General features: G+C 44.2%; 1 pseudogene; it reads right to left on the reverse strand.

Moving 5' to 3' along the window:
• Positions 1-457: 457 nt before the first annotated feature.
• Positions 458-27822, reverse strand: part of LOC140188468 (trypsin-3-like) — a 45232-nt pseudogene continuing 17867 nt past the window's right edge.

The raw sequence follows: 27822 nt of genomic DNA on the forward strand, positions 1-27822 counted from the left end.
ACGAGGAAGTGATGCTGAGGATTTATAAAGCATCCGTCAGATCACTCATGGAGTATTGTGAGCAGTTCTGCGCCGCTTATCTAAGAAAGGATGTGCTGACGTTGGAGAGGGTTCAGAGGAGGTTCAAGAGAATGATCTTGGGAATGAAAGGGTTAACATATGATGATTGTTTGATGGGTCTAGCACTGTACTCACTCGAGTTTAGAAGAGTTGGGGGGGGAATCTCATTTCTGTTCAACTTAATGATTATAATTAGAGGCAAGTCATTAGTCACATATTGAATTAAAACTGATTTAAATTGCGTAAATAATTGCATTAATTGGCTCTAAAACAAAAGGCAATTTTGAAAACTTTTTTTTCTAGTTTTTTAGGAATAACATAAGCAAAAAAGAAATTAACTGGATGGCACCTAATGTATTTTCACAAGTAACCAGGAATGATGAGTGACGAGCTGTACTCAAAATCTTATTTTGTTTCCTATCCACTTTATGTATTTAGCCACGTTGGTGTAAACACCTGGGTATCTTCCATGTGCACAGCTGATCCCCCAGGAGACGATTCCTTGAATTATTCCGTCACAGATCAGTGGCCCTCCAGAGTCACCCTGCAAGGAGAGAGGAAGAAAATCAGAATCGGTACCAAAAAACTTTGATTGCAGAATAGGAGACACCCAAGTGCTGGAGGAACTCAGCAGGTCAGGCAGCACCTGAGGAAAGGAATAAGGAGTCAACGTTTTGGGCCCAGTCTCTTCATCAGGACAGGAGAGGAAGGGGGAAGAAGCCAGATTAAGAAGGTGGGAGAAGGGGAGGAGTTCAAGCTGGCAGGTGAGAGGTGAGGGGGAAGGGGGAAAGGGAGAGGTGGAATGAAGTAAGAAGTCAGGAAGGGATAAGATAAATGGAAAAGGTAGAGGGCTGAAGAGAAAGGAATCTGTTGGGAGAAGAGAGTGGACTATCGGAGAGGGGGAAGGAGGAGGGGCTTTCATTTTTCTCTTGTGAACACGGTTTCTCGGATGCCAAATGCCTGTGATACTGCTGTAAATACGTTTCTCTTTGCATCCATATACACATGTAGTTGTACACATGACAATAAACTTTGATAATTCTCCTGTCAAAGTCCTGTTTTCACTTTCTGGGTCGCCATGGAAACAGTAAACAGCGGCGGTGTGCTGCAGTAAGGAGGCCCCGGGAGCATACTTTGCATTTTCCACTGTGTATCTGTTTAGTATTTGTCTTGTCCTGCCGATTTGAGTGGTCGATTTAGCCAAGTATTGGTAACTGTGTAGTTTGAAAGGTTTGTGGGTTCAGTGTCTGTCTTGTCCTGTATATAAAGAGTTAACTTACTCACCAGTAGTGTGTCTTCTGCCCCACTCACTGAACCCACAAACCTGATTTCACACGACAATTGTGTAATGTAGAAATACGTACTGTGAATATTACGCACCTGACAAGAATCCTTGCCTCCCTGGCGATATCCCGCACAGATCATGTAGTAATTAATTCTGCCGTTGTAGGAGGAAGGTCTATTGCACAAGTAATTTGAGATGATTGGAACCTGAACAGCTATGAGCACATCCGACAGGCTGTAACTGTAAACACTGGTGACGCCCCATCCTGAGACGGTACATATCGTGTCTTTCGGCACCCTCCTTGTGGACGTTGGAATTGGTATGGGGCTGATATATGCGCTCTGTTTCACTGGCTTGTTAATCTGAGATATATATCAAAACAAGTGTTACATGCAAGATTCAAGGTTCAAGATTTCTTAAGGGAGAACAAAATAATTTAGAGCAGAGATGAGGAGGAGTTTCTTTAGCCAGACGGTGGTGAATCTGTGGAATTCATTGACACAGGTGGCTGTGAAGGGCAGGTCACTGGGTGTATTTAAGGCAGAGGTTGATAGGTCACTTATTTAAATCTGATTCCAACCTGCAAATAACAACTCATGTCCAGTTTTATTCATTTATCATGAAGGCAATTTGCACAGCTGAATCATTGGGTTCTTGGTACAATTTAGATTCAAGATTATATAATGTTGTATTATGTGATAACAAATGTAGAGGGGATCAAAATAATTGTTACTCCAGATCTGACACAGCACAAAAAAAACCTACTAAAGATAAGGAACAAAATAATGAAAAAACACAATAAATATAAAGACAGAAGCCAGCTTATACACGTAGATTGATTGTATGTCCATATGGTGACGGCCAGGCACAGGAGTGTCTGTACATAAGGTGACTCTGACAGGAAATGATAAAGTAGTGGTGTTTGGGGGTGTGGAGGGGTGCAGGTGTACAATGAATTTACTGAACTGATTTGCAAAAACATTGGTCTGAAGTGTCAGTCAAAGTTGAAGTGAAGATGTTATTTCAGAACTGACGTAAATACAATTACATTTGTGAAGAACTTAGTGTTCAGGTCTGCTGACATTTACACCAGACTCTAGTGATGTTCTGAAGGCTCTCTAATGAGATTCTTGAATATATCTCACATTCAGACTGAGATACATTTATTTATCACATGCACATCGAAACATGCAGTGAGCTATGTCATTTGCATTAACAAGCAGCAGATAAGATGAATGGTCAGTCTTTCCCCCAGGGTAGAGAGGGCATCACTTTATGGTGAGAGTAGAAGATCTAATAGGGAAACGAGAGACAACTTTTTCCACACAGGGTGGTGCATATGTGTGTTAGGGTTAGCGGAAATAATAGAGGTGGATTTGGATTTATTTAATGACAGGTACATCCTGACATACCGTGAAATGTATGATTTGAGTTAACAACCAACACGACCTGGGGCACGCTGTGTCACCGCATGATCTGGTGCCCACATAGCATGTCCACAATGTTCAACAGAACAACACAAACAGCAACAACCACAGAACGACGGCAACCAAACAACAGCAGCGAAGCTGGCCCCTTTCCTGCCTCCCACCCACTCACAGGTACAGACAGTCGTCCAAACCCAGAAAAGGCCACCTCTGGGCCTCCAGTAGATCTCCAGATCAGTATGTGATAAAAAAAACAAACATTTCAGTCGATTGTAACTGCATCTACAAGATACACTGCCTCAGGAAGGCACCATCCATCGTCAAAGATCCCCACCATCCCGGGATGCTATTTTGTCACAGCTCCCACTGGACAGGAGGTACAGAAGCCTGAAGTCCCACACTACCAGGTTCAGGAACAACTCCTTCCCTTCAACCATTCGGTTCTTGAACCAACCAGCACGACCCTCATCACCACAGTTTAACAACACTATGACCACTTGATCACTTTGCACTAAAATGGATTTTGTGTTTTATTTTGTTCTAATGGTGATTTTTGTTGTAAAAACCATGTTTAATTTATATTTTCCCTGTGACTGTTGAGTACCTGATGCTCCGAGCCTGTGATGCTGCGGTAAGTCTTTCCCTGCACCTGTGCACACAAGGTCTTGTGTACATGATAATAAAGTCCACTTTGATTTCCTCTTGTAGAGCTACTGAATTCATTCATTCGTTATGAAATAAAATATCTTTATTGTCATTGCATAGTACAGTCGTCATGCACCAATACAGCGAAAATGAGTTTGCAACTCTCGTACTCAACGCTATAAAACAACAAATAAAATAAACAAACAATAAATAAAATCAAGTAACCAGCCAGTACAAGCGATGTCCAGTAGTACAAAAGCACAACTCAGATGCATGACGGCCATAAAACCAGTATTAAAGTAGCAATATAACAAATTTATGGATGATGCTTGATCGATTGGTTCAGAGCAATTACAGCTCTGGGGAAAAAGCTATTTTTCAGTCTGGAAGTGCGGGCATAGAAAATCTTATAATGTCTGCCAGATGGAAGAAGTTCAAACAGATGATTGCATGGGTGTGTATTGTCCTTACAGATGCTTGTAGCTTTCCTTAGGCAGCGAGAACTGTAGGTGTCCTCCAGGACTGGGAGCTGTGTCCTGATGATCTTCTGTGCGCTGGAGATGACCTGCTGAAGTGCTTTCCTACCAGCTGCTGTACAACTGAGATACCACACAGAGATGCAGCATGTTAAGATGCTCTCTATGGTGCAGCGGTGAAAGGTCACCAGCACCTGTTCAGGTAGACCAGCTTTCTTCACTGTCCTGAGGAAAAACAAGCATTGCTGTGCTTTCTTAACTATTGTAGTGGTGTTAGTGAACCATGTAAGGTCTTCTGAGATATTCCCAGAAACCTGAAACTGGACACTCTCTCCACTATGACTCCGTTAATGTAGACTGGAGCGTACTCGTCATCCCGTGACTTTCCAAAGTTGATAATTAGTTCCTTAGTCTTGTCTGTATTAAGAGACAGGTTGTTCTCTGAGCACCAGCTCACTAGGTTCTGTACCTCCGCTCTGTACCCTGATTCGGGTCTCTGTTGGAGATCAACCTGATCTCTGTTGTGTTGTCTGCGAATTTGATGATGGTATTGGTGTTAAATGCAGGTACACAGTCGTAAGTGAAGAGGGAGTAGAGTATGGGACTCAATACACAACCTTGTGGTGTACCAGTGTTCAGGATAGTAGTGGAGGACAGGTGAGGGCCCAGTCTCACTGCCTGTGAACGCTCTGACAAGAAATTCAGGACCCAGTTGCAGAGTGATGAGCTGAGGCCTAGCTGGTGGAGTTTGGAGATGAGCTTGCTGGGGATGACAGTATTAAAAGCAGAGCTGTAATCAACAAACAACATCCTCATGTATGTGCCCTCCCCCTCCAGGTGTGTCAGGACAGTGTGAAGAGCTGATGAGATGGCATCCTCCACAGACCTGTTTGCTTTATAGGCAAACTGGTGTGAGTCCAGTGTAGCAGGGATAGTGACTCTTATGTGTTGTGTCGTATGACATGGGTGGTTGCCTTTCCATTTCCATTATTGTTCTTGGCAAATTTTTCTACAGAAGCAGTTTGCCATTGTCATTGTCTTCTTCTGGGCAGTGTCTTTACAAGACAGGTGACCCCAGCCATTATCAATACTCTTCAGAGATTGACTGCCTGGTGTCAGTGGTCACATAGCCAGGACTTGTGATGTGCACCAGCTGCTCTTACGACCATCCACCACCTGCTCCCATGGCTTCACCTGACTGGATGGGATCTAAGCAGGTGCTACACCTTGCCCAAGGGTGACCTACAGGCTAGCGGAGGGAAGGAGTGCCTTACCTCTCCTTTGGTAGAGACGTATCTCCACCCTGCCACCCAGTTACTAAATTGCCTACTGTTAAAACCAATGAGGTGCTGTAGATCTCTCTGTCCGTGGAATATCTCCTCACAAACACCCTTATCCTTCTTCTACAGAATATTTAGTTATTTTGTCCAGACCAGACATGCCTTCATCAACCGCACCCAGACCACAAGACTGTAAGACACAGGAGCAGAATTAGGCCACTTGGTCCATTGAGTCTGCTCTGCCATTCCATCATGGCTGATTTATTATCCCTCTCAACCTCAATTCTCCTGCCTTCTCCCTGAAATCACTGTTGCGGGCTGTATCAAACATGGTGATGAATCAGCATACAGGAGTGAGGATGAAGATTTGGCTGACTGGTGTAATAACAACAACCTCTCTCTCAATGTCAATAAGACCAGGGATCTGATTGTAGACTTCAGGAGACCCCCACCACCAGGTTCAAGAACAGTTACTACCCTTCAACCATCAGGCTCTTGAACAGAACCCCTATTTAAGGACTTTTAAAATCATATTTTATGCTCTTGTTATTTATTGCTATTTATTATATTTGCATTTGGACCATTTGTTGTTCATTGATCCTGTTTACAGTTACTGTTCTATAGATTTGCTAAGTGTGCCTGCAGAAGAGGAAAGGAATTTCAGGGTTGTATGTGGAGACCTTTATGTACTCTGATAATAAATTTTACTTTGAACTTTAAACTTTTTAACCTTTGTGATACCTATACTAATCAAAAGCCTATCGACACCGCCACTTTAAGTATACCCAATAATTTGGCTTCCACAGCTGTCAGTGGCATGAATTCCACAGATCCACCACCATTTGGCTAAAGAAATTCCTCCTCATCTCCATTCTAAAGAGATATCCTTCTACAATGAGGCTGTGCCCTCTGGTACTAGACTCCCTCACTATAGGAAACATCTTCTCCACATCCACTCTGTCTAGGTCTTTCAATAGTCAATAGGTTTCAATGAGATCCACCCCATCCCCATTCTTCTAAACTCTGGTGAGTACAGGCCCAGAGACATCAAAGGCTCCTCCTACGTTCCCAGGATCATTCTTGTGAATCTCCTCTAGACCAAATTTAAGAGAAATCACTGGAAACAATGATGCCCAGGAATGTGATTATGTGGGTTTCCTCTGGGTGCTCTGGTTCCTTCCCACATTCCAAAGCCATATGGGTTTGTGTTGGTAAGTTGTGTCCACGCCATGTGGCTCAGGGAGTGTGGCCCCCGGCATATCCTCACTGATTTCATTTGACACAAATGGCGCATATTTCAATGTACATGTGACGAAGGTGATACTCACTTCAGGGAAGGGGCTATTGTAGGTAGCATTCACGCCAGCACCACCAGACTCAAAAACAGTTACGGCACTTCCCCCCGCCTTCTAGATCAGTCAGGCTGATCTATACCTCCACCTGCTAATCCACCCCTCCACACGCCCAACCAATCTGGAAACTTGAAATAAAGGTACTTACTAGAAGTACTGCATACGCAGGGCCCTTAACATTGTCAATGATCCCTTCCATCCATCCAGCAATCCCTTTGACCCCTACCATCAGGCAGGAGGTACCGTAGCATTAGGACAAGGACTGTTAGGATGGGAAACAGCTTCTCCCCTCAGCCTATAAGACGACTGAACTCCCTGCCACCACCCCGGTCTCATCGAGTATGAAGTGCCTGTAGTGTTATACTGTTTGCTTTTTAACTTGTGTCATAAATACATCTTATGCTAAAGGTTTGGAATATATTTCATTATTTGTTAATTTTTTTATGGCAATATTACATTGTGCACCATGTATGAATTATATGTAGTGTGTTCTGCATTTTGGCCGGAGGAATGTTGTTTTGTTTGGCAGTATACATGCACACAGTTGAAATGACAATAAACTTGAGCATGAACTTGAACTGCTACTAATCTTTAATCGTCAATCATTGGCATTTTCAAAGCTTGCTTCCCAATATCCCCTGGCCCCACCGACCACTCCCCAAAGCCCCCTGTTCTGGCCTCTAGATACATAATTCAGTTTGAATGAACTTCACTTCCTGTATGCAAAACTTTTTTTTTAATATAATTTCCTGGGTGAGTAGTTTTTATTCTAATTTGAAGCATACGATGGAAGGACATTCATCTTCACCCTCTCTTTATTTGCCCTTGAAACAGCCTGAAGTTCAGGTAGTACTGGTAAAAATTTAGTGGATATATTTTAAAGGGATCATTATGTTGAAGTTTATTATTGTGCTGGAGTTTACTCGTGTTTACATGGCACAGTTGTGGAATGTTGCATGTGTTCACTACCTTGGTTAACACATTGTGAGAATAATCATCAGTATTAGTATTTTCAGGTGCACGACAACTCTCTGCATTACATGTATTATTTTTATTTGAAATACTGCATGGAACAGGCCCTTCCAGCCCTTCGAGCTGCGTCCACCCAACAACCCCATCTCAACCCTAACCTCATCACAGGACAGTTTACAATGACTAATTAACCTACCCGGCACATCTTCGGACTGTGGGAGGAAACCAGAGCACCCAGAGGAAACCTACGCATTCCCTGGAGAGGACGTATAGAGACTTCTTCCAGAGGACGCCGGGAATGAACTCTGAACTCTGATGCCCCAAGCTGCAGTAGTGCCACACTAACTGCCGCGCTATGGCGCTGCCCGAGCTTCACAGAAAAGAGATCTCATTAAAAGCCCCGGAGAAAGCTGCCGTCTCAGGTGATTTTTAAGAAGTTGTTTAGCTCACTGCATAGCCGCGTGCGTGCGCACAGTGAGCACAGCGGACACCCAGCACATTCACTTACCTTCAGAAGCATGATGTCATGTTTGAACGTTGCAGGCTGGTAGTAGGGGAAGAGGATAAGTTTGGACACCTTGTAATACGCCTCACTACCATCCGACTTGGACAGACTGTGTTCACCAAGGACGACTGTGATGAGATACGGACTAAAACAGCAGAACAGTTACAGGTTACATTTTTGTAGCAAGGGCCTTTGAAAATTTGAGTTCTTATTTTAAAATATGTGAGGTATGTTTGCAAGGAACCTACGGTTTCACACAGTGGGCTGCAGAGAGGATCCAGGAGAGGTTAATTAGACTCCCACTGCAGTAATGAACGGATCGTATCTGTAAGGAGGCTTGGAATGGGAGAGAGTGGGGCACGACTTCAAAGCCTCCGATGATCCTGTCCTGAGCCCGACCTGGACAAACAAAATATTGAACGTTAAAAAAAATACACATCGGATCACAGCCAATGCAGACCCACCTTGTGCCTTGAGTTTGCCCCTCACCCCTTCACTCTAACTGCATGATTGTGTTGACCTACTGCGACCGCAATTCTCAATGCATTGCTGTGAGGTACAGTGAGCCGGCAACGGCGCGGTTGGAGGGTGTGGAGTTTTAGAATCATAGTTAACTAAAGCACTGAAGCAGGCCCTTCAGCCCATCTAGTCCATGTCAACCTATCCTGCCTAGTCCCATCAACCTGCACCTGGACCATAGCCCTTCATATCCCTCCCAAACTGCTCAGAAATGTTGCAATCAAACCCACGTTCACCACTTCTGCTGGCAGCTCGTTCCACACACACACCACCCTCACCCCCTCAGATCCCCCGTAAATATTTTAACTTTCACCCTTAACCTATGACCTCTAGTTCTAGTTTCACCAGACCTGAGGGGAAAGAGCTTGAAAGAGGAAACTGCAGTTCAGGATTTCAATCAGCGGCTGGCTACCTGACAGGACCCTGGTAAAAGGCCTTTCCACCATCACTGACGACTAGTGTCATCGCAGGTAGACAGGATCATAAAGAGAGCTTTTGGCACATTGGCCTGCATAAGTGAAAGTACTGAGTACGGGAATTGGGATGTTACGTTGAAGTTGTATAAGACGTTGGGTGAGGCTTAATTTGGAGTATTGTTTGCAGTTCTGGTCACCTGCCTACAGGAAAGATATCAATAAAATTGAAAGAGTGCAGCGAAAATTTGTGAAAATTGTTGTTTTGTGTCAGCATAAAATATAGAATAAATTATGATAAGAAATGCATACAGTAAAAAAACTAAATATGTAGTGCAAAAAAGGAAAAAATATTGATATAGTGTATATTGGTTAATTGTCTGTTCAGAAGCCTGCTGGCAGAGGGGAAAGGAATTAGTGTCTTAAGGCTCCTGTACCTCCTCCCTGATGGTAGCAATGAGAAGAAGGCATGTCCTGGCTGATGGATACCACCGTCTTGAGGCTTTGACTTTTGAAGGTGTTCTGGATGCTGGGGAGGCGAGTGCCCATGATGGCGCTGGCTGAGTTTGCAAACTGTCTGCAGCTCTTTTCAATCCTGTGCAGTGGCCCCTCCACACCAGATGATGATGCAATCAGTTAGAATGTTCTCCACTGTACTTCTGCAGAAACCTGAGATAGTCTTTGCTGACATACCAAGTCTCCTCAAACTCCTCATGAAATGCTAGCAAGCCTTCTTCGTGATTGCATCAATATGTTGGGCTCAGGCTAGATTCTCTGAGATGTGGATACTTGGGAATCTGAACCTGCTCAGCAGTTCCACTGCTGACCTTTCAATCATTTGGTTGACTTGAAGTGGACCAAACGGCCACTCAGTACCTCCTCCCTGACCGTAGTGATGAGAGAGGTCATGCCCTGAGTGGTGAGGGTCCTTAACGATGGATGCCGCCTTCCTGGGGCATTGCCTTTTGAAGATGTCCTCAACGGTGGAGATACTAGCACCTCAGAACGTTCTCCCCAGAATTTCTGAAAAAACTTGCTGGAGTCTCTGGTGACATTTTGGGACTGAGATGTTCTCTCACATGAAGGGCTCAAAAAGATTCAAAGTACACTTATTATAAAAGCAGAATACAACCCTGAGATTCATGTTCCCACAGACAGCCATGGAACTGGTTCATAGAAAAAAAACATCGAGCAGCTCACCTCCCGTGAGAAGAAAGAAACAAATTGTGCAAACAGCAATGAAGAACTGAGTGAAAACTCAGAATATAAAACACAAAATCAAAAGGCGTACAGTATTTCAGCTCACCTGAGCATTGAGACTTCTGCACTGTGAGCTTCGCCTCACAAAGACAGAAATTATAATACATTGTACCGTCACCATGTCACACTCTGCAAACAAATCTATTACATTTAAGACATAGGAGCAGTATTAGGCCAATTGGCCCATCAAGTCTGCTTCACCATTTGATCATGGCTAATTTATTATCCCTCTCAACCCCATTCTCCTGCCTTCCCACTCTAATCTTTGACATCCTGACTAATCAAGGACCGATCAAATTCCACCTTAAATATCCCCAATGACTTGGCCTCCAAAACCACCTGTGGCAATGAATTCCACAGATTCACCACTCTATGGCTAAAGAAATTCCTCCTCATCTCTGTTCTAAAGGGATGTCCCTCTATTCTGAGGTTGTAGCCTCTGGTCCTAGACTCTGCCTCCATTGGAAACATTCTCTCCACATCCATTCTATTTTCCCCTTCCAATATTCAATAGGTTTTAATGAGATCCCCCCCCCCCCCACTGTTCTTCTAAACTCCAGTGAGTACAGGCCCAGAGCCATTAAACACTCCTCATACATTAATCCTTTAATTCCCAGGATCATTCTTGTGTATCTCCTTTAGACAAAATTTAAGAGAATTTGGAGGGGGTAATGGATGGGAGGGGTATGGAGGGCTGTGGTCTGGGTGCAGGTCCATAAAACCATAAGACATAGGAGCAGAATTAGGCCATTCAGCCCATCAATTCTGCTCTGCCATTCCATCATGGCTGATCCTGACGCCACTCAACCCCATACACCTGCCTTCTCACCATATCCTTTGATGCCTTGAACAATCAGGAAATGATCAACTTCCACCTTAAATGTACCCACAGACTTGGCCTCCACCATGGTCTGTGGCAGAGCATTCTGTAGATTCACCACTCTCAGGCTAAAAAAACTCCCCCCTATCTCTGTTCTAAAAGGTCACCCCTCAATTTTGAGGCTGTGCCCTCTAGTTCCAGATACCCCTAACAAGGAAGCATCCTCTCCACATCCACCCTATCTAGTCCTTTCAACATTCGGTAGGTTTCAATGAGATTCCCCCCTGCATTCTTCTTAACTCCAGCGAGCACAGGCCCAAAGTTGCCAAACACTCCTCATATGTTAACCCCATCATTCCCGGAATTATCCTCGTGAACCTCCTCTGGACATTGTCCAAAGACAACACGTCCTTTCTGAGATATGGGGCCCCAAACTGGGACAATACTCCAAATGCAACTTGATTAGTGTCTTATAAAGGCTCATTTTTATCTCCTTTCTTTTTATTCTCTTTGAAATAAATGCCAACATTGCATTTGCCTTCTTTACCACAGACACAACCTGTAAATTTACCTTCTGGGAGTCTTGCACAAGGATTCCTAAGTCCCTCTGCACCTCTGATGTTTGAACCTTCTCCCCATTTAGATAATAGTCCGCACAATTATTCCTTTTACCAAAATGCATTATCATACATTTCCCAGCACTGTCTTCCATCTGCCACTTTTGTGCCATTCTTCTAATTTGTCTCAGTCCTGCTGCAATCGCATTGCTTCCTCAGCACTACCTACCCCTCCACCTGTCTTTGTATCATCCGCAAACTTTGCCACAAAGCCGTCAATTCCATTATCCAAATAATTGACAAACAATGTGAAAAGTAGCAGTCCCAATACCGACCCCTGAGGAACACCACTAGTCACTGGCAGCCAACCAGAAAAGGTCCCCATCTCACTGTCTCCTGCCTGTCAGCCATTCCTCTATCCATGCCAGTATCTTTCCTGTAACATCATAGGATTTTATCTTGTTAAGCCGCCTCATGTGTGGCACCTTATCAAATGCCTTCTGAAAATCCAAGTAAATGACATCCATCGTCTCTCCTTTGTCCACCCTAATTGTTACTTCCTCGAAGAACTCTAACAGATTTGTCAGGCAAGATTTTCCTTCACAGAAACCATGCTGACTTTGACTTATTTTATCATTAGTCTCCAAGTACTCCAAAACCTCTTCCTTAATAATGGACTCCACTGCTACAACTATGTTGACTCAGGCCTAGGGTGCCAGTGTCGGGCATGTTATGTCTTGCAAGGCGCTAAACGAAAGACTGTGTGGTGTGCCACTCCTCAGACAGACAGTAGGTGGCCGTTGACTCACAAAGAGTTCATCCGTCCTTTGACAGGTTTTGTTTTTAGTCCTGCTGGGTGCCTGCACACCCTCCTCCCTGGTTAACCGAAGTGCACCGGGGGGTGTGTCGGTTGAGTCTCCGGCAACCTGACCCGAGACGGGTAGTACTGGGCTACGTGGTACCAGTAGCAAGGCCCTGACCTGACATCTAGTAGACTCCAACAATTTCACAACCACTGAGGTTAGACTAACTGGCCTATAATTTCCTTTACTTTGCCTTCCTCCCTTCTTGAGAGTGGAGTGACATTTACAATCTTCCAGTCCTCTGGGACCATGCCAGTGATTCTTGAAAGATCATGACCAATGCATCTGTTATCTCTTCAGTAACCTCTCTCAGGACTCTGGGATGTAGTTCACCTGGCCAGGTGACTTATCCACTTTAAGATCTTTGAGTTTGCCTAGCACTTTTTCCTTAGTAATAGCAATGGCACTCACTCCTGCTCCCTGACACTCACAGACATATGACACACTGCTAGTGTCTTCCACTGTGAAGACAGATACAAAGTACTCATTAAGTTCATCTGCCATTTCTTTGTCCCCCATTACCACCTCACCAGCATGATTTTCCATTGGTCCATTATCAAATTTCACTCTTTATATAACTGAAAAATTTTTGGGTCGATGGACTAGGCAGATTATAGTCTGGCATGGACTAGATGGCTGAAGGGCCTGTTTCTGTGCTGTATCCAATGTATGAAGACAGATTACTATGGAAAATTCTGTTCTTCTTGCTGTTCGACAATGAACAGCGTATTTTCATGCTGGTACCTGTTCAAGTGATTACAAAAATAACATCTCACAGAACTGATATAATAATAGAAGGTATAGAACAGGTCTCAGTATAGTTGAAAAAAATCTTACTCTACAAATCGCAGAGCATTATAATTTACAGCTGTGTCGAGATCTGTAATCTTTAAGAAAATGAATCTGTCCTTCTAGAGACGCATAGTAGAGAGCATCCTAACAATCTGCATCACTGTGTGGTACGGAAACAGCTCTGTAACGGACAGGAAGGCTCGACAATGGGTAGTCAAAACTGCCCAACGTATCACTGGCACCAGCTTACCCACCATCAAGGGCACACACATATATAAAAAGATACTGGGAAATGGCCAGGAATTCCATGAAGGATCCCAGCCATTCTGCTCATGGACCACTTGTCCCACTCCTGTTAGGGAGGATGCTATGTAGCCAGGACCACCAGACTCAAAAATAGTTACTTTCCCCAAGCAGTAAGGCTGATCAACACCTCCACCCACTAACCCACCCCTCCACACCCCCAACTACCACTACTTTATCAGAAACACAAGAGATTCTGCAGATGCTGGAAATTGACCAAGACGCTTCACTGGGATTGGAATGGAATGGGGAAGGTGCCAGAATTAAAAGGTGAGGGGAGGGGAAGGAGGATAGCTAGCAGGTGCAGGTGAAGCCAGGTGGCTGGGAAAGGTAAATGGTTGGAGAGGAAGGAGAGGAGAGTGGACCATAGGGGGAAGGGAAGGACGAAGGGTATTGGGCGATGTGATGGGCAGGTGAAGAGAGGTAAGAGGCCAGATTGGGGAAAGGAGGAGGGAAAATTACCAGAAGGAAAAATTGATATTTGTGCCATCAGGATGGAGATCACGCGGATGGAGTACAAGCTGTTGCTCCTCCATCCTGAGGGCAGCCTCATCGTGGTACAAGAGGAGGCCACGGACCGACGTGTCAGAATGAAAATGGGAATCGGAATAAAATGTTGCGACACTGCCAAGTTCCAATTTCGGCAGATAGAGCGGAGGTGTCCGATGAGGCGGTCCCCCAGTTTACCACAGGTCTCACCAGTGTAGAGGAGGCTGCATTGGGAGCGCTGGTCACAATAAACGGCTCTAGCAGATTCGCAGGTGAAGTGTTGCCTCATCTGGAGGGACTGTTTGGGGCCCTGAGTGGAGGTGAGGGAGGAGGTGAATGGGCATGGACACTACTTTATCAGTTCCTGTCAGAGTCACCTTACTCCTGTGCCTAGTGTCACTTTATGGGCATACAATCCATCTATGTATATACGCCATTCTACTGTACGCATTTATATTTATTGTGTTTTTTTATTATTGCGTTCTTTATCTTACTTTTTTTGTGCTGCGTTGGATTCGGAGTAACAATGATTTTGTTCTCCTTTACACTTGTGAACAGGAAATTACATTAAACAAAGTTGAATCTTTTATTAATTGTGGTGTGATTTCTACCATTATAGTGTGCACTAGTTCCTATGAAACAAAAGCTGCTGATTTGCTGTCAATTTTCTTGAGGTTATTGGCTTTGAGACTTTTCCTATTTAACATAATGTGTAATTTCTATGATAAAGCTTAACATCAGCAAATTAATTTTGTTACAAAATTAGCGGAGCTGTTGCAACTGGCAGGAGTGCTCCAGGACATCTACAATCTCGCAGGGCTGCAGCCGGAGCTTCTGCCTGCTTCAAGAGGGCAACAATCATATCAGTGCCAAGAAGAGCTGCTTCAATGGTTATTTTATTTTTAATTTTTAATATTTAGAGATTCAGGTCCTTCCGGCCCTTCGAGCTGCACTGTCCAGCAACCCTCGATTTAACCCTGGCCTAATCACAGGACAATTTACATTGACCAATTAACCCACCAAGTGGTACGTGTTTGGACTGTGGGAGAAAACCGGATCACCCGGAGAAAACCCACTCATTCCACGAGAAGGACATACAGGCTCCTTACAAATGATGCTGGAATAGAACTCCAAACTCCGGCGCACCAAGCCTGTTAGAGCATCGCACCAATCTCTACACTACTGTGTCGCCCTCGTTCCTGTTTTAACCCTCTGATGGAACTATCCGTTGCAGCTGGTGGGACTGTTCAAGGATATCTTTAATCCCTCACCGCTGCAGTTGGAGGTTCTCTCCTGCTTCAGAAGGGCGACAATGCTACCAGTGCCCAAGAGCAGGGTGAGCTGCCTCAACGACTATCGCTCTGTGGCGCTCACATCTACTGTTCTAATTGTAATTTATAGTTTTATTTATGTATTACACTGATGTAAAACAACACATTTCACAACGTATGCCAGTGATATTAAACCTGCTTCTGATTCGGATTCTGCACTCCCTCACAAGGCGAGTGTCACAGGGCGATAGTCATTGAGACAGCACGCCCTGCTCTTCATATGATTGTTGCCCTTTTGAAGCAGGTGAGAATCTCCAGCCTGGACTCCATCTTTTCAGTTATCCACTGTTCCAGTGTACATCCCCAAGAACAAACACTATTTCAGACTGGACTCTCCTTAAAACCTACATCATGTTCCCAGCCCCTCCCTTCATTCCTTTGAACCTTGGAAATAAAACATGACATTGCTCTGATGGTCCGTGAGTCCACTTGCAAGTCCGGGATTCCATTTATCTCCAAATCAGACGTTGTCTTAAGGATCAAGGATCAATTTAATTCACCATCAACATGTACACATATTAGAATTTGTTATGGTGGGTTGGTCAGGGCCTTACATGCAACAAAAAACAATATAAATGTGTCTACACAGGATGAGAGGGTGATTAAGAAACCATATAGTATGCGTGCCTTTATTAGTCGAGACATTGAGTTCAAAGGTCAGGAAGTTATGTTGCAGCTTTATAAAACTCCAGTTAGGCCGCATCTGGAGTATTGCACAGAGTTCTGGTCACCCCATTATAGGAAGGATGTCGAGACTTTGGAGAGGGTGCAGAGGAGATTTACTAGGACGTGGCCAAGTGGTTAAGGCATTGGACTAGCGACCTGAAGGTCGTGAGTTCGAGCCCCAGCCTAGGGAACGTGTTCTGTCCTTGAGCAAGGCACTTAACCACACATTGCTCTGCGACGACACTGGTGCCAAGCTGTATGGGTTCTAATGCCCTTCCCTTGCACAATAGACTGAGAGGAGATATGATAGAGGTTTATAAGGTGTAGATGGGGTAGACAGACAGTATCTTTTTCTCATTGTTGAAATATTTAAAACCAGAGGGCATGCTTTTAAGTGGGGGGGGTAATTTTAAAGGAGATGTGAGGGGCATGTTTTTTACACAGAGAGAGGTGGGTGCCTGGAATGCACTGCCTGGGGTGGTGATAGAGGCAGAAACATTGGAGACTTTTATGAGCTATTTAGATAGGCACGTGAATGTGAGGAAAATGGAAGGATATTGACATCGTATAGGCAGAAGAGATTAATTTAGTTGCCCATTTGATTACTAAGTTAATTGGTTCTGCACAACATTGTGAGCCATAAGGTCTGTTCCTGTGCTGTACTGATCTATGTTCAGCAATTATAAAGAATAGAGAATTATATAAAAGTAAGTTAGAGGTTAAAGTATGGAATACAATATGGATAAATACATTAATACCAGCATGCATTTACAATGTAAACAGCATTATAAAAAGTGATTTAAAATGTTTACAGCTCAGTGCAGTGACTGAGGTAACAGATAGAGGGAGGTGGGAAGCTACTGAGAACGATTGATCACATGAACTGCCTGGGGGAAGAAACGTTTAAATGTTTGTTTCGTTAGCCGTACAGCGCTTTCCAGAGGGAGCTTTTGGAAAAGGCAGTTTGCAGGGTGGGTAGCGTCTGCAATGATTTTTTTCCTGCCTGCGTCTTTGTTCTGGGCACATACAAATCCTGCAGTGGTGAGAGATTGCAGCCCAATGAACTTTCTTGACAGTTCACTGCTGTCTTCGTAGATCTCTAAAGCTCTCTAACCCTTCATCAATGGGATGGAAAGTCAGTTCGGTGCATCAGTGGATCACACCTTTTTATTTTTGTCGTTGAGATCCAGTGCGGGGTGGGACAGACCCTTTGAGCCGCGTCACCCAGCAACCCCCAACTTAACGCTGGCCCTCTCACGGGACAATTTTAAAAGAATCAATTAACCTACCAACCGGTACGTCTTTGGACTGTGAGAGGAGACCCATACGGTCACAGGGAGAAGGTACAAACTCCTTCCAGATACTGGTGGTCCAGTAACTTGGCCATTACTCCACCACAACCCCAACGGAACTTACATCCTCCAGTATTCTGAACAATCTACAGCATCCAGGGGGAATTGGAAAACTGGGGCAATTATCGATTTTTGCTGGTTCTAGGAAGTTTGACCATCTTTTATTTGTCAACATCCTTAGTGGGCAGCCCAGTGACGTGTGGGCGGCCCAGTGACGTGTGGGCAGCCTAGTGACATGTGGGTGGCCCAGTGACGTGTGGGTTACCCAGTGACGTGTGAGTGGCTCAGTAATGTGTGGGTGGTTCAGTAACGTGTGTGCCCCAGTGACGTGTGGGTGGCCCAGTAACGTGTGGGTGCCCCAGTGACATGTGGGCAGCCTAGTGACGTGTGGGTGCCCCAGTGACGTCTGGGTGCCCCAGTAGCCAGAAGTGTGGTGACATCCTCAGACTGTGTTAGTCATTGACGCATATGACACATTTCACTGTGTTCCAATGTTTCAATATACACGTGACAAATAAAACTAATCTCCTTTTCAGTACTATGTCTTCACCTGCATAATTATTTCAGCTCCACCAGCATTCTACCCGGATGTATCATGACTTGGTACAGCAACAGCTCTGCCCGTGACCGGGGGAAATTGCGGAGAGCTGTGGACACAGATCAGCACATCACAGAAACCAGCCTCCCCTCCATGGACTCTGCCTACACTTCTCGCTGCCTCTGTGAAGCAGCCAGCAGAATCAAAGTGCCTCACCCTAGACATTTTAGTTTTTAATTTTTTATTGAGAAACAGTGTGGAACAGCCCCTTTGAGATGCGTCACCAGCTATCCCCGATTTAACCTTAGCCTAATCATGGGGCATTTTACAATGACTAATTAACCTACTAACTGGTATGTCTTTCGACCGTGGGAGGAAATCGGAGCATGTGGTCACGGGGACAACTATAAAGTCCTTACAGGCAACAGCGGGAATAGGACTCAGATCGCTGGTGCTGTAAAATGTTGTGCTAACCACTACACCACTGTGCCATCCCATTACATGGATAATGTGCAATCACGAGATTCTCTCTTCTCCCCTCACCTCCCATCGGGCAGAAGATACAAAAGCCTGAAAGCACTTATCACCAGGCTCAGGCTCAGGGTTATTCTACATCACAATAAGACTATTAAATGATTCCTTTATATCAGGGTTCCCAACCTCGGCTAATGGTAGGAGTCCATGGCATAAAAAAGGTTGGGAACCCTGCTTTATATGATAAGATGGAACTCTGACTCACAATTTACCTCATTATGATCTTGTACTTTATTGCTTCCTCCAAGTGGACCACAACATTGTGGTGGTTTGGAGGTTTGTGTGTCTCAATGACCCAGAGGGCTCTGTTGGCTGGAGTCGGGACTTTATGCTTTGGCTCTTGGTAGGTTCACCCAAACAGGTCAAAGGGTAGAGGTCAGACAAAGAGTGGTCAACTGGTCCTCCAGGTTCAGGGTTTCAGCTCAGGGCAAACAACCCTGACTGGTAAAACAAAATTGTTACAATAAACAGCAATGAAGAATCCTACATCTGAGTGTGACAGTATTCCTGAGTCTCCACCCGGGACTTGCAGTAGTGAAGACTGAGAGGAAGTTACTGACTGATGAAGGAAGCCCTGAACACTGCCAGAAATGGAGGCCCTTCATTGCTGCCCTAAACGCCAGCAGTGTAACTGGCAGTAGCACTTTATTGTTACCTGCACTTTCTCTGTAACTGTTACACTTTATTCTGCATCCCGTTCTTGATTTTCCTTGTTCTACCTCAATGCACTGCATAATGATCTGATCTGTGTGAACAGTTTGCACGACAAGCTTTTTACTGTATTTCGGTACATGTGACAATAATAAACCAATTCCAATTTGAAAGTTATGTTACCTCATTCCTCTGCGGCATTTTTTTATTTCATTGGGAGGGGGGCACTTTGTTTTTACCTTTCACTACGCAGCATACACCAAGTTAATGTTATAACATTCAACATTGTTTACTGTCATTTCCAGTACACAGGAGTAAAGGAGAACAAAATGATTGTCACTCCGGACCCGATGCGGCACAAAGAAACACAATAAGATAAGGAACACAATAATAAAAAAACACAATAAATATAAATACATAAGGTAGCTTATATAGATTGATTGTCTGTCCATAAAGTGATGCCAGGCACACAGGAGTGTCTGTACATAAGGTGACTCTGACAGGAAATGATAAAGTAGTGGTGGTTGGGGGTGTGGAGGGGTGGGTTAGTGAGTGGAGATGTTGATCAGCCTTACTGCTTGGGGAAAGTAACTGTTTTTGAGTCTGGTGGTCCTGGTGTGAATGCTACTCATTGATGGGAATAGGACAAACAGTCCATGAGCAGGGTGTGTGGGATCCTTTCTGACTTTATTGGCCCTTTTCCATCACCTTTCTGTATATAAGTCCTTGATGCCAGTGATGCCAGTGATGAGCTGGGCAGTTCTGACTACCCGTTGTAGAGCCTTCCTGTTCACCACAAAGCAGTTTCCGTACCAAGTAGTGACACAGTTTATCAGGATGCTCTCTACTGTGCATCTGTAGAATGATATAATGATAGATGTGTAGCGTATAGATATGCATAGTCCAGTGTCTTCAGTCTCCTCAGAAAGGAGAGGCATTGGTGAGCTTTCCTGATCGTGTGGAATGTCTAATCCATCATTTTGGGTGTCTCCTAGAGCACTGACACATCTCTGTTCCATTTGTTAGGATAGCTCAGTCTTGATGAACGGTCTCTCCTTGAAATGTCGACTCTTTATTCCCCTCCACAGATGCTGCCTGACCTGCTGAGTTCCTCCAGCATTTTGTACGCGTTGCTTTGGACTTCCATCGTCTGCAGAATCTCCTATGTCTCTGTCCCATGTGTTGTCAGAGTCCAGAGATCAAAGTTCCATGATCAGTGATACCCCGAGGTCAGTGAAGTCTGGACATTGAAACTGGAAGTGAAAGTCCAGGGATCGGTATGTCTGGAGGTCGAAGGTCTGCGAGTCTTTGAGTTCGGACCAGACAAAAGAGGATGGAAGCCAGATAATGGTCCATATGGAAGGTACTGGCCCAAAATGTCAACTATACTCTTCTACAGATGCTCCCTGGCCTGCTGAGTTCCACCAGCATTTTATGTGTGTTGCTTGCATTTCCAGCATCTGCAGATTTCCTCTTGCTTGTGATTGGAAGCCAGATATCTGCAAGTCTGAGCATCCAGGGCCAGGGAATGATGGTTGGAGGCCTGGAGACAGCCTGCTCCCTGGAGTTGGAGGACTCTATATGTGTGAGAGTGGTTGGATGGGTGGGAAAGGGTCTTGTTTTCCTGTTGTTGGTTTGTTTTGAAGCTGTTGTTGCTTGTGTCGTACTGCTGAACATTGTGCGATACCAAATATGAGGGGTCTCGATAGGGTGAATGAAAGCAGGCTTTTTCCCTCAGGGTGGATGAGACAAGAGCTAGAGGTCATGGGTTTAGGGTAAGAGGTGAAATATTTAAGAGAAATCTGAGGGGAACTTGTTCACTCAGAGGGTCATACAAGTGTGGAGCAAGCTGCCAGCGGAAGTGGTGGACGTGGGTTCAATTGTAACATTAAAATAAGTTTGGATAGGTACATGGAGGGATTTGGATGGATATAGTCTGAGAGCAGGTCGATGGAACTAGGCAGAAGATCAGGTCAACAAGGACTAGATGGGCCAAAGGGTCTGCTTCTGTGCTGTAGTACTTTATAACTATGACCATATGATCTATAAAACTAATTAGCTTTGAAACTCTGGTTACTGATCTATTTTCATAAATTCATGTTTATTTTTCAGGATTCAGTTTGGTACTGGAAGGATGAAGATATCTCTACCAAAAGAGGTGTGAGACACTCATTCCCTCCGTTATCATGTAGCAGCTGCTTAGCTCCCGATCAGTCTCATGTGAAGCCATGGGGGCAGGTGGTGGATGGTTGTATGAGTAGCTGGTGTATATCACAAGTCCTGGATATGCAGCCACTGACACCAGGCAGACAATCTCCGAAGAGTATTGATAACGACTGGGTCACCCGTCTTGTAAAGACACTGCCCAGAAGAAAGCAATGGCAAACCAGTTCTGTCGAAAAATTTGCCGAGAACAATCATGGTCATGGAAAGACTGTGATCACCCACGTCATTCAACATGACACAGAACAAATGAAGGAACTGCTTTATGACCCTCTGGTGGATTTCAGAGTTGTTACTTTCATTCATCATTCATGATGAACAGTTTCTTCAACGTGAAACTTAATTCATAAAGAATTAAATGATGCTTTGTGTTGTACCCAACGCCCAATTCATGGACCAGCTCCCTAGCCTACTCTTTTATATTCGCATTTATATTTCTACTTTTTAAATAACTCACACCGAATGGACACTTGCTTTGAATCATTTCATATCTGATTAGTTGTTGGCAAAATGAAACAGCTCTGGCCTTCAGTAACCAGGATTGGAAAGGGAAGCGGCAGAAGCCAGGATAAGAAGTTGGGGAGGAGCTGCACTTGGGAACTCCCTCCCTGATCGTGAAGTCTTGTTCAGCTGCTATGGGCTGTAATAACTCAGGTCTAACAAAGAACAACCAATCATTTTCTGGAGTGAAGCAATGAGTGTTGCCTTTGTAGACTGCATTAGGAGTGAATGTCTTAGGGTCAACAATCTGAAGCTAAATGTGATTCAGGCAAAACATACATTGTACTGTGAAGAACTTTCAAAACTCTAGAACTTCATAATTGTAACTGCGCTCCAACCTTCTGCAATCAAACTCTCAACTTTTACTGATTTTACCTCTTGCTCACAGATCACCAAAATTATGTTCCCTTGTAAGCAATGAAAATTCATTGACCTGTTCTCTCCAGTAACTAACAAAGCACTCAAGATTCAGGATTGTTTAATGTCATTTCCAGTTCACAAATGTAAAGGAGAATGAAATTGTTACTCTAGATCCGATGCAGGACAAAAAAACACAATAAGTATAAACATGTAAAATAGTTTATACATATAGATCGACTGTATGTCCATAAAATGACGCTAGGCACAGGAGTGTCTGTACATAAGGTGACTCTGACAGGAAATGATTAAGTAGTGGTGTTTGAGGGTGTGGAGGGGTGGGTTAGTGGGTGGAGGTGTTGATCAGCCTCACTGCTTGGGGAAAGTAACTGTTTTTGAGTCTGGTGGTCCTGGTGTGGATGCTACGTAGCCTCCTCCCTGATGGGAGTGGGACAGACAGTCCATGAGCAGGGTCTTGAGAGCTCAAGATTCTTTGCATTTCATTTCCTCTTTCTTGTCAATAGAAAATGTAGCAGTATAATTACTCAAGGTGAGTATGAAGTTCTCCTCAGGGGTTGTCTATTGGTGGGTCCTCAGGTCACCGTAGGGGTTGTCTATTGGTGGGCCCTCAGGTAGCCATAGGGGTTGTCTGTTGGTGGGTCCTCAGGTCACCATAGGGGTTGTCTATTGGTGGGCCCTCAGGTGGCCGTAGGAGTTGTCTATTGGTGGGTCCTCAGGTTTCTGTAGGGGTTGTCTATTGGTGGGTCCTCAGGTTTCTGTAGGGGTTGTCTATTGGTGGTCCTCAGGTGGCCGTAGGAGTTGTCTATTGGTGGGTCCTCAGGTGTCCGTAGGAGTTGTCTATTGGTGGGTCCTCAGGTGGCCGTAGGGGTTGTCTATTGGTGGGCCCTCAGGTGGCCGTAGGAGTTGTCTATTGGTGGGTCCTCAGGTGATTGTAGGGTTGTCTATTGGTGGGTCCTCGGGTCACCGTAGAGGCCGATCCGGGATCCACTTGTTCTGGTGCAGTGTGGGCGAGAGTAGGTGGTGATTGTGGTTAGCGGTTAGGTAGTTTGGCTGTTCAGTCTCTCCTTTCACAGCTGCCATTTGTTCACCGTGACACAGCAGATCATTCTCATGTGACACAGCCCCCTCTTCAGCAGATTTCCTCCAGCTGTGTCTACTGAGTGCAATGTCTTCCTAGTTTTTACATGTCATGTTGAAATTCAGTATCACGTACTGCCAGTGAACTAAATTGATTACAGCAGGTTATTGACTGATATTGTCATTGATAAATTGTGCAGTTATTTATTTAGAGATACAAGCCCTTTGGGCTTAACGAGCTGCACCCCCAGCAACCCACCGATTTAACCCGAGCCTAATCACAGGACAATTTACCATGACCAGTTAACCTAGTAACCCATATGTCTTCAGAAACCGGAGCACCCGGAGGAAACACACGTGTTTCATGGGAAGAAAGTACAAACTTTCTTACGTATGACACTGGAATTGAACTCTGATGGCCCGAGCTGAAACAGTGCTGGGCTAACCGCTATGCTATCGTGGTTGCCCTGAAGTCTGGGCAGATCTGTATCAATCAGCAAAAAGCAAAGTGAATGGTGAAAAAAATAAAAACAAATGGCAGAAATTATTAGATAATAAAAACCAAATTCTGCCAAACATTTCAAAATGTCAGACTCTGTCAATCTGACCTTACCTTGTGCAATAGCCATTAACACCAGAATTTTGATGTATTTAAGAGATCCCATTGTGTGGTATCTGTAACAAACACAGAAAAGATATGCTTAGACACTAGAAATTCAACAGTTCATCTAGACTTCATCCAAACTACAACTTCAACTTCACCGTCATCAAGCTGCTAGACTTTTAACCAAAACCAGGATGAAGTTTCACTGTCATTCCAGCTACTTTGCATTGGCTTTCTGTATCTTCTAAAACTGATTTTAAAGTTCTCTCACTTGTCCTTAAAGCTCTTACTGGTCTGGGACCGGAGTACATCACAGAACCATTTTTGTGTTATAATCCTGCTCGAGCTCTCAGCTCTTCTTCAGCCGGTCTCTTAAATTTAAACAATCTCCCTCAAAAGATAATTGGCAAGTCAGCTTTTTTGAACTATGCTCCTAATCTGTGGAACTCTATAACTACAGGGGATGCAGACACAGTTGACACTTCCAAAAGCCAGCTCAAAACCTGTTTTTTTAACCTTACTTTTAACTAATATCATTTTGCCTTTTACTTTCATGCTTGCGTGTTAACACATTGTAAAGCATTTTGAACTACATCGTCTGTATGGAAAGAGCTCCACAATTATTATCTCTCATCAGCAGCTGAGCATTACAAACCTGTATGACTTTGATAAAATTGAAAAACTAATTCCGGATTAAGCCCAGCTTACGTTCATTTAATTGTCTTTCATCCACACACACGTACCCTAGACAGCTAAATGAAACAGGTTTTCTCTGGGGCCAAGCTGCAAAACACAGTACACACAGTCATGCTCGGCACACGGTACGTATAGCTACGACAGCACATACAGTCACAAAGTAATATTAGCACAAGTCCCGGAGTGTCATGGCCTGTAGATTCACGGTGTATGGGATGTTGTCCTGGAGCCGCGTTTCTGCAAGAAAAAGCACAAAGCAATTCCTCATCTCACACTGAATCAGCTGCACACAAAGGCAATCGAACTTGAAAGGTCTCAGTCTGAAACACTGACTGTTTATTCTTCTCCAAAGTTGTGGTCTGACCTGCCGAGTTCCTCCAGCATTTTGTGTGTGTTGCTCTGGATTTCCAGCATCTGCAGAATCTCTTCTATTCAGGGAAATTATTTCAGCTTTGAAGCCCTGTTCTTGCTTTCTACCCAGTACCTTGATGTGGGAAGGGGTTTTTGCCTCAGACTGGAGAAAAGCTTGCCTAAACTCAGTGTGATAAATCTGAGGACAAGATCCAGGTATTCAGCAAGAAATTCAGCAGAGCTATAGAGGAAGGAAACTAGGCTTTGTATTAAAAATCAAATAATAAAAGTAGTATTAAGTCAAATTTGCATACCCAGCCCTCACAGAATTTTCAAACTTCAGGTTACATTTAATGGTCAAAGGCAAAGTAAGTTCATTATCAAACTATGTAAACATCACCATATACTACCCTGAGATTCATTTTCTTGTAGACATTCACAGAAAAATGAAAATAAACAGAATTTATGAAAACCATACGTAAAACAAAGACTGACAAACAACCCATGTGCAAAACAAGGGAAATTATACAAGTTAACAATAACTGAGAACATGAATTGTAAAGATTCATTGAGAGTGAGTCTGTAGGTTGTGGAATCAGTTCAGAGTTGAGGTGATTAGCCCGCTAAAAGCATTTTAGTTTCCAATGCTGTAGATCCCAACAAATCCCATCAAATATACCAAAAGCAAAATCCATGGAGATCAGTGACTTATCGCGAGCCAAAGTTCTTTACTGTATTTTATAATACAACAATATTAAATAAATCTCCATTTGGTTCCCAAACTAGGCTCCATAGACCCTTGGTTAATGGTAAGCTTCCATGGTATAAAAAAGGTTGGGAACCCTTGATTTAAATCCTGTTTGTGTTTTCCCATGAGTTAGACGTACCTCAAGGAAAGGATGATTCTCCTATGGCAACTAGTATGCACACTTTGAGTCGCCTTGAGAGTTACCCCGATGTGAAAGCCGACAAGCTACACGCTTGCTGCATTATATACGTCAGTAACACTACACTCTGGCATTACCAGGGTAACCCTTTTGTTCCTACTCTGGTCAGGGTAGCCTCAGGCTAAACCAACTCAAATGGACCCTCATAAATGTACAGCCTGCTAGAGTTACATCCTTTTATTCCCAAGTGTGAAGGCGGGGAGTATTATTTCGGGAAAAAAAATAAAATGTATAATAGGCTGGGACGAGAATTCTATCATGTACTGCAAAGCATGTGTGTCTGACTCCACAGAAGGTCACTGGCCAATCAACAGCTAAGGATTGGCATGTGAGTTTATTTCTAAGTTCCATTCTTTCACGAATGCACAGAAGAGTCCAGACTTGAACAGACTGTTACCATCCACCAGATCTATGCACCTCATCATGTTCAATATTTCTGTAAGGTCACCCCTCATTCTCCCACGCTTCAGTGAATGAACACTTAGCCTGGCCAATCTCTTCCTATAACTCTAGCTCCCTACTCCAGACAACACTCAGGATTCAGATTCAGATCTATTTATCTCAACAACATAGTATACTCACAGTGTTCGATAGAGTAACACAGTGTACCCACAGTGTTTGATGGAATAACATAGTGTACCCACAGTGTTTGATGGAATAACATAGTGTACCCACAGTGTTTGATGGAATAACATAGTGTACCCACAGTTTTGATGGAATAACACGAGCAACCACAGGGAAACAAGAAGAACAAATCAAGTTTCTTTTCTCCCACTCACCCACTCACTCAAACATACACAGGCAGGTCCCCTACCCCAGGACAGGTAACCTCTGAACCTCCAACATCCTGTCCCTGGGCCAGACTCAGAGATATCATGCCTTTGACTTCTAGGCTCCCCAATCCTGAGGCCTGACTTCCATACTTACTTTGTAAGGTCTTCCACCTTTGGAATTGACCCCAGGACTCGCCGATCACGGGACTTCAAATTCCAGATTCTGTCGCTGGGTGTCACCGACCTGGGGGTCTCCCCAGGCCCAGCCTGGCTGACTCACAGGCACTGTGTCAAACAGCATGGTGTAGGACACATCTGGAAACTTTGTCCACCGGTTCGGGATGGGTCAGCCAGCAGCAGGCATTAGTTATTCAGTGCCTAACTCCACAAACCTTGTGGAGTGAAAGAGGTTGCGTTTGTTGGATCCGGTGATATTGATGCAAAGGCTCTTTGGAAGTCAAGAGTGAAGTTTCAAATTTGGTGATTACGGCCATATAATGACAAATTTATTGTCACACGGACAAATGCACATGTGCACAGATACAATGAGAAACTTCCTGCACCAGCATCAGAGGCACACGCTTCCGATACACCACAGTCGCAAGAAACGCATAAACATACTGATATACAATGAAACAAGCAAGAAGAACAAAAATGTCCAGTTCAGTGCAAAGTGGACAGTGCACAGTGGTCACAGATTATATGTCCATGTGTGTGTGTGTATGCACATGTGTGTGAGTAGGTGTGTGCGCATGTCTGTGTGTGTTTGAGTGTATGTGCACATATGAGTGAGTGTGCACATGTGTCTGCGTTTGCATGTGTGCATGTCTATGAGTGTGCACGTGTGTGTTTGTGTATTTGTATGTGTGCGCGTGTGTTTGTGTATTTGTATGTGTGCGTGTGTTTGTGTATTTGTGTGGGTGTGTGTGTTTCTGTATTTGTGTGTGTGTGTGTGCGTGTGTGTGTGTGTTTGTGTATTTGTGTGTGTGTGTGTGTGTGTGTGTGTGTGTGTGTGTGTTTGTGCCACCACTACCACATATACATGTCCCACCTGCAATCGAGCTTGTGGGTCCAGGATAGGGCTGTATAGTCATCAAAGATCTCACTGCTAAAGGAGTGGACGTCATCGGATTTCGATGGACAACCGAAGAGAGAAGAGAGAGTGTGTGTATAGACTGTCAG

The sequence above is a fragment of the Mobula birostris genome, chromosome 27, assembly GCF_030028105.1.
Source record: "Mobula birostris isolate sMobBir1 chromosome 27, sMobBir1.hap1, whole genome shotgun sequence".
NCBI lineage: Eukaryota > Metazoa > Chordata > Chondrichthyes > Myliobatiformes > Myliobatidae > Mobula > Mobula birostris.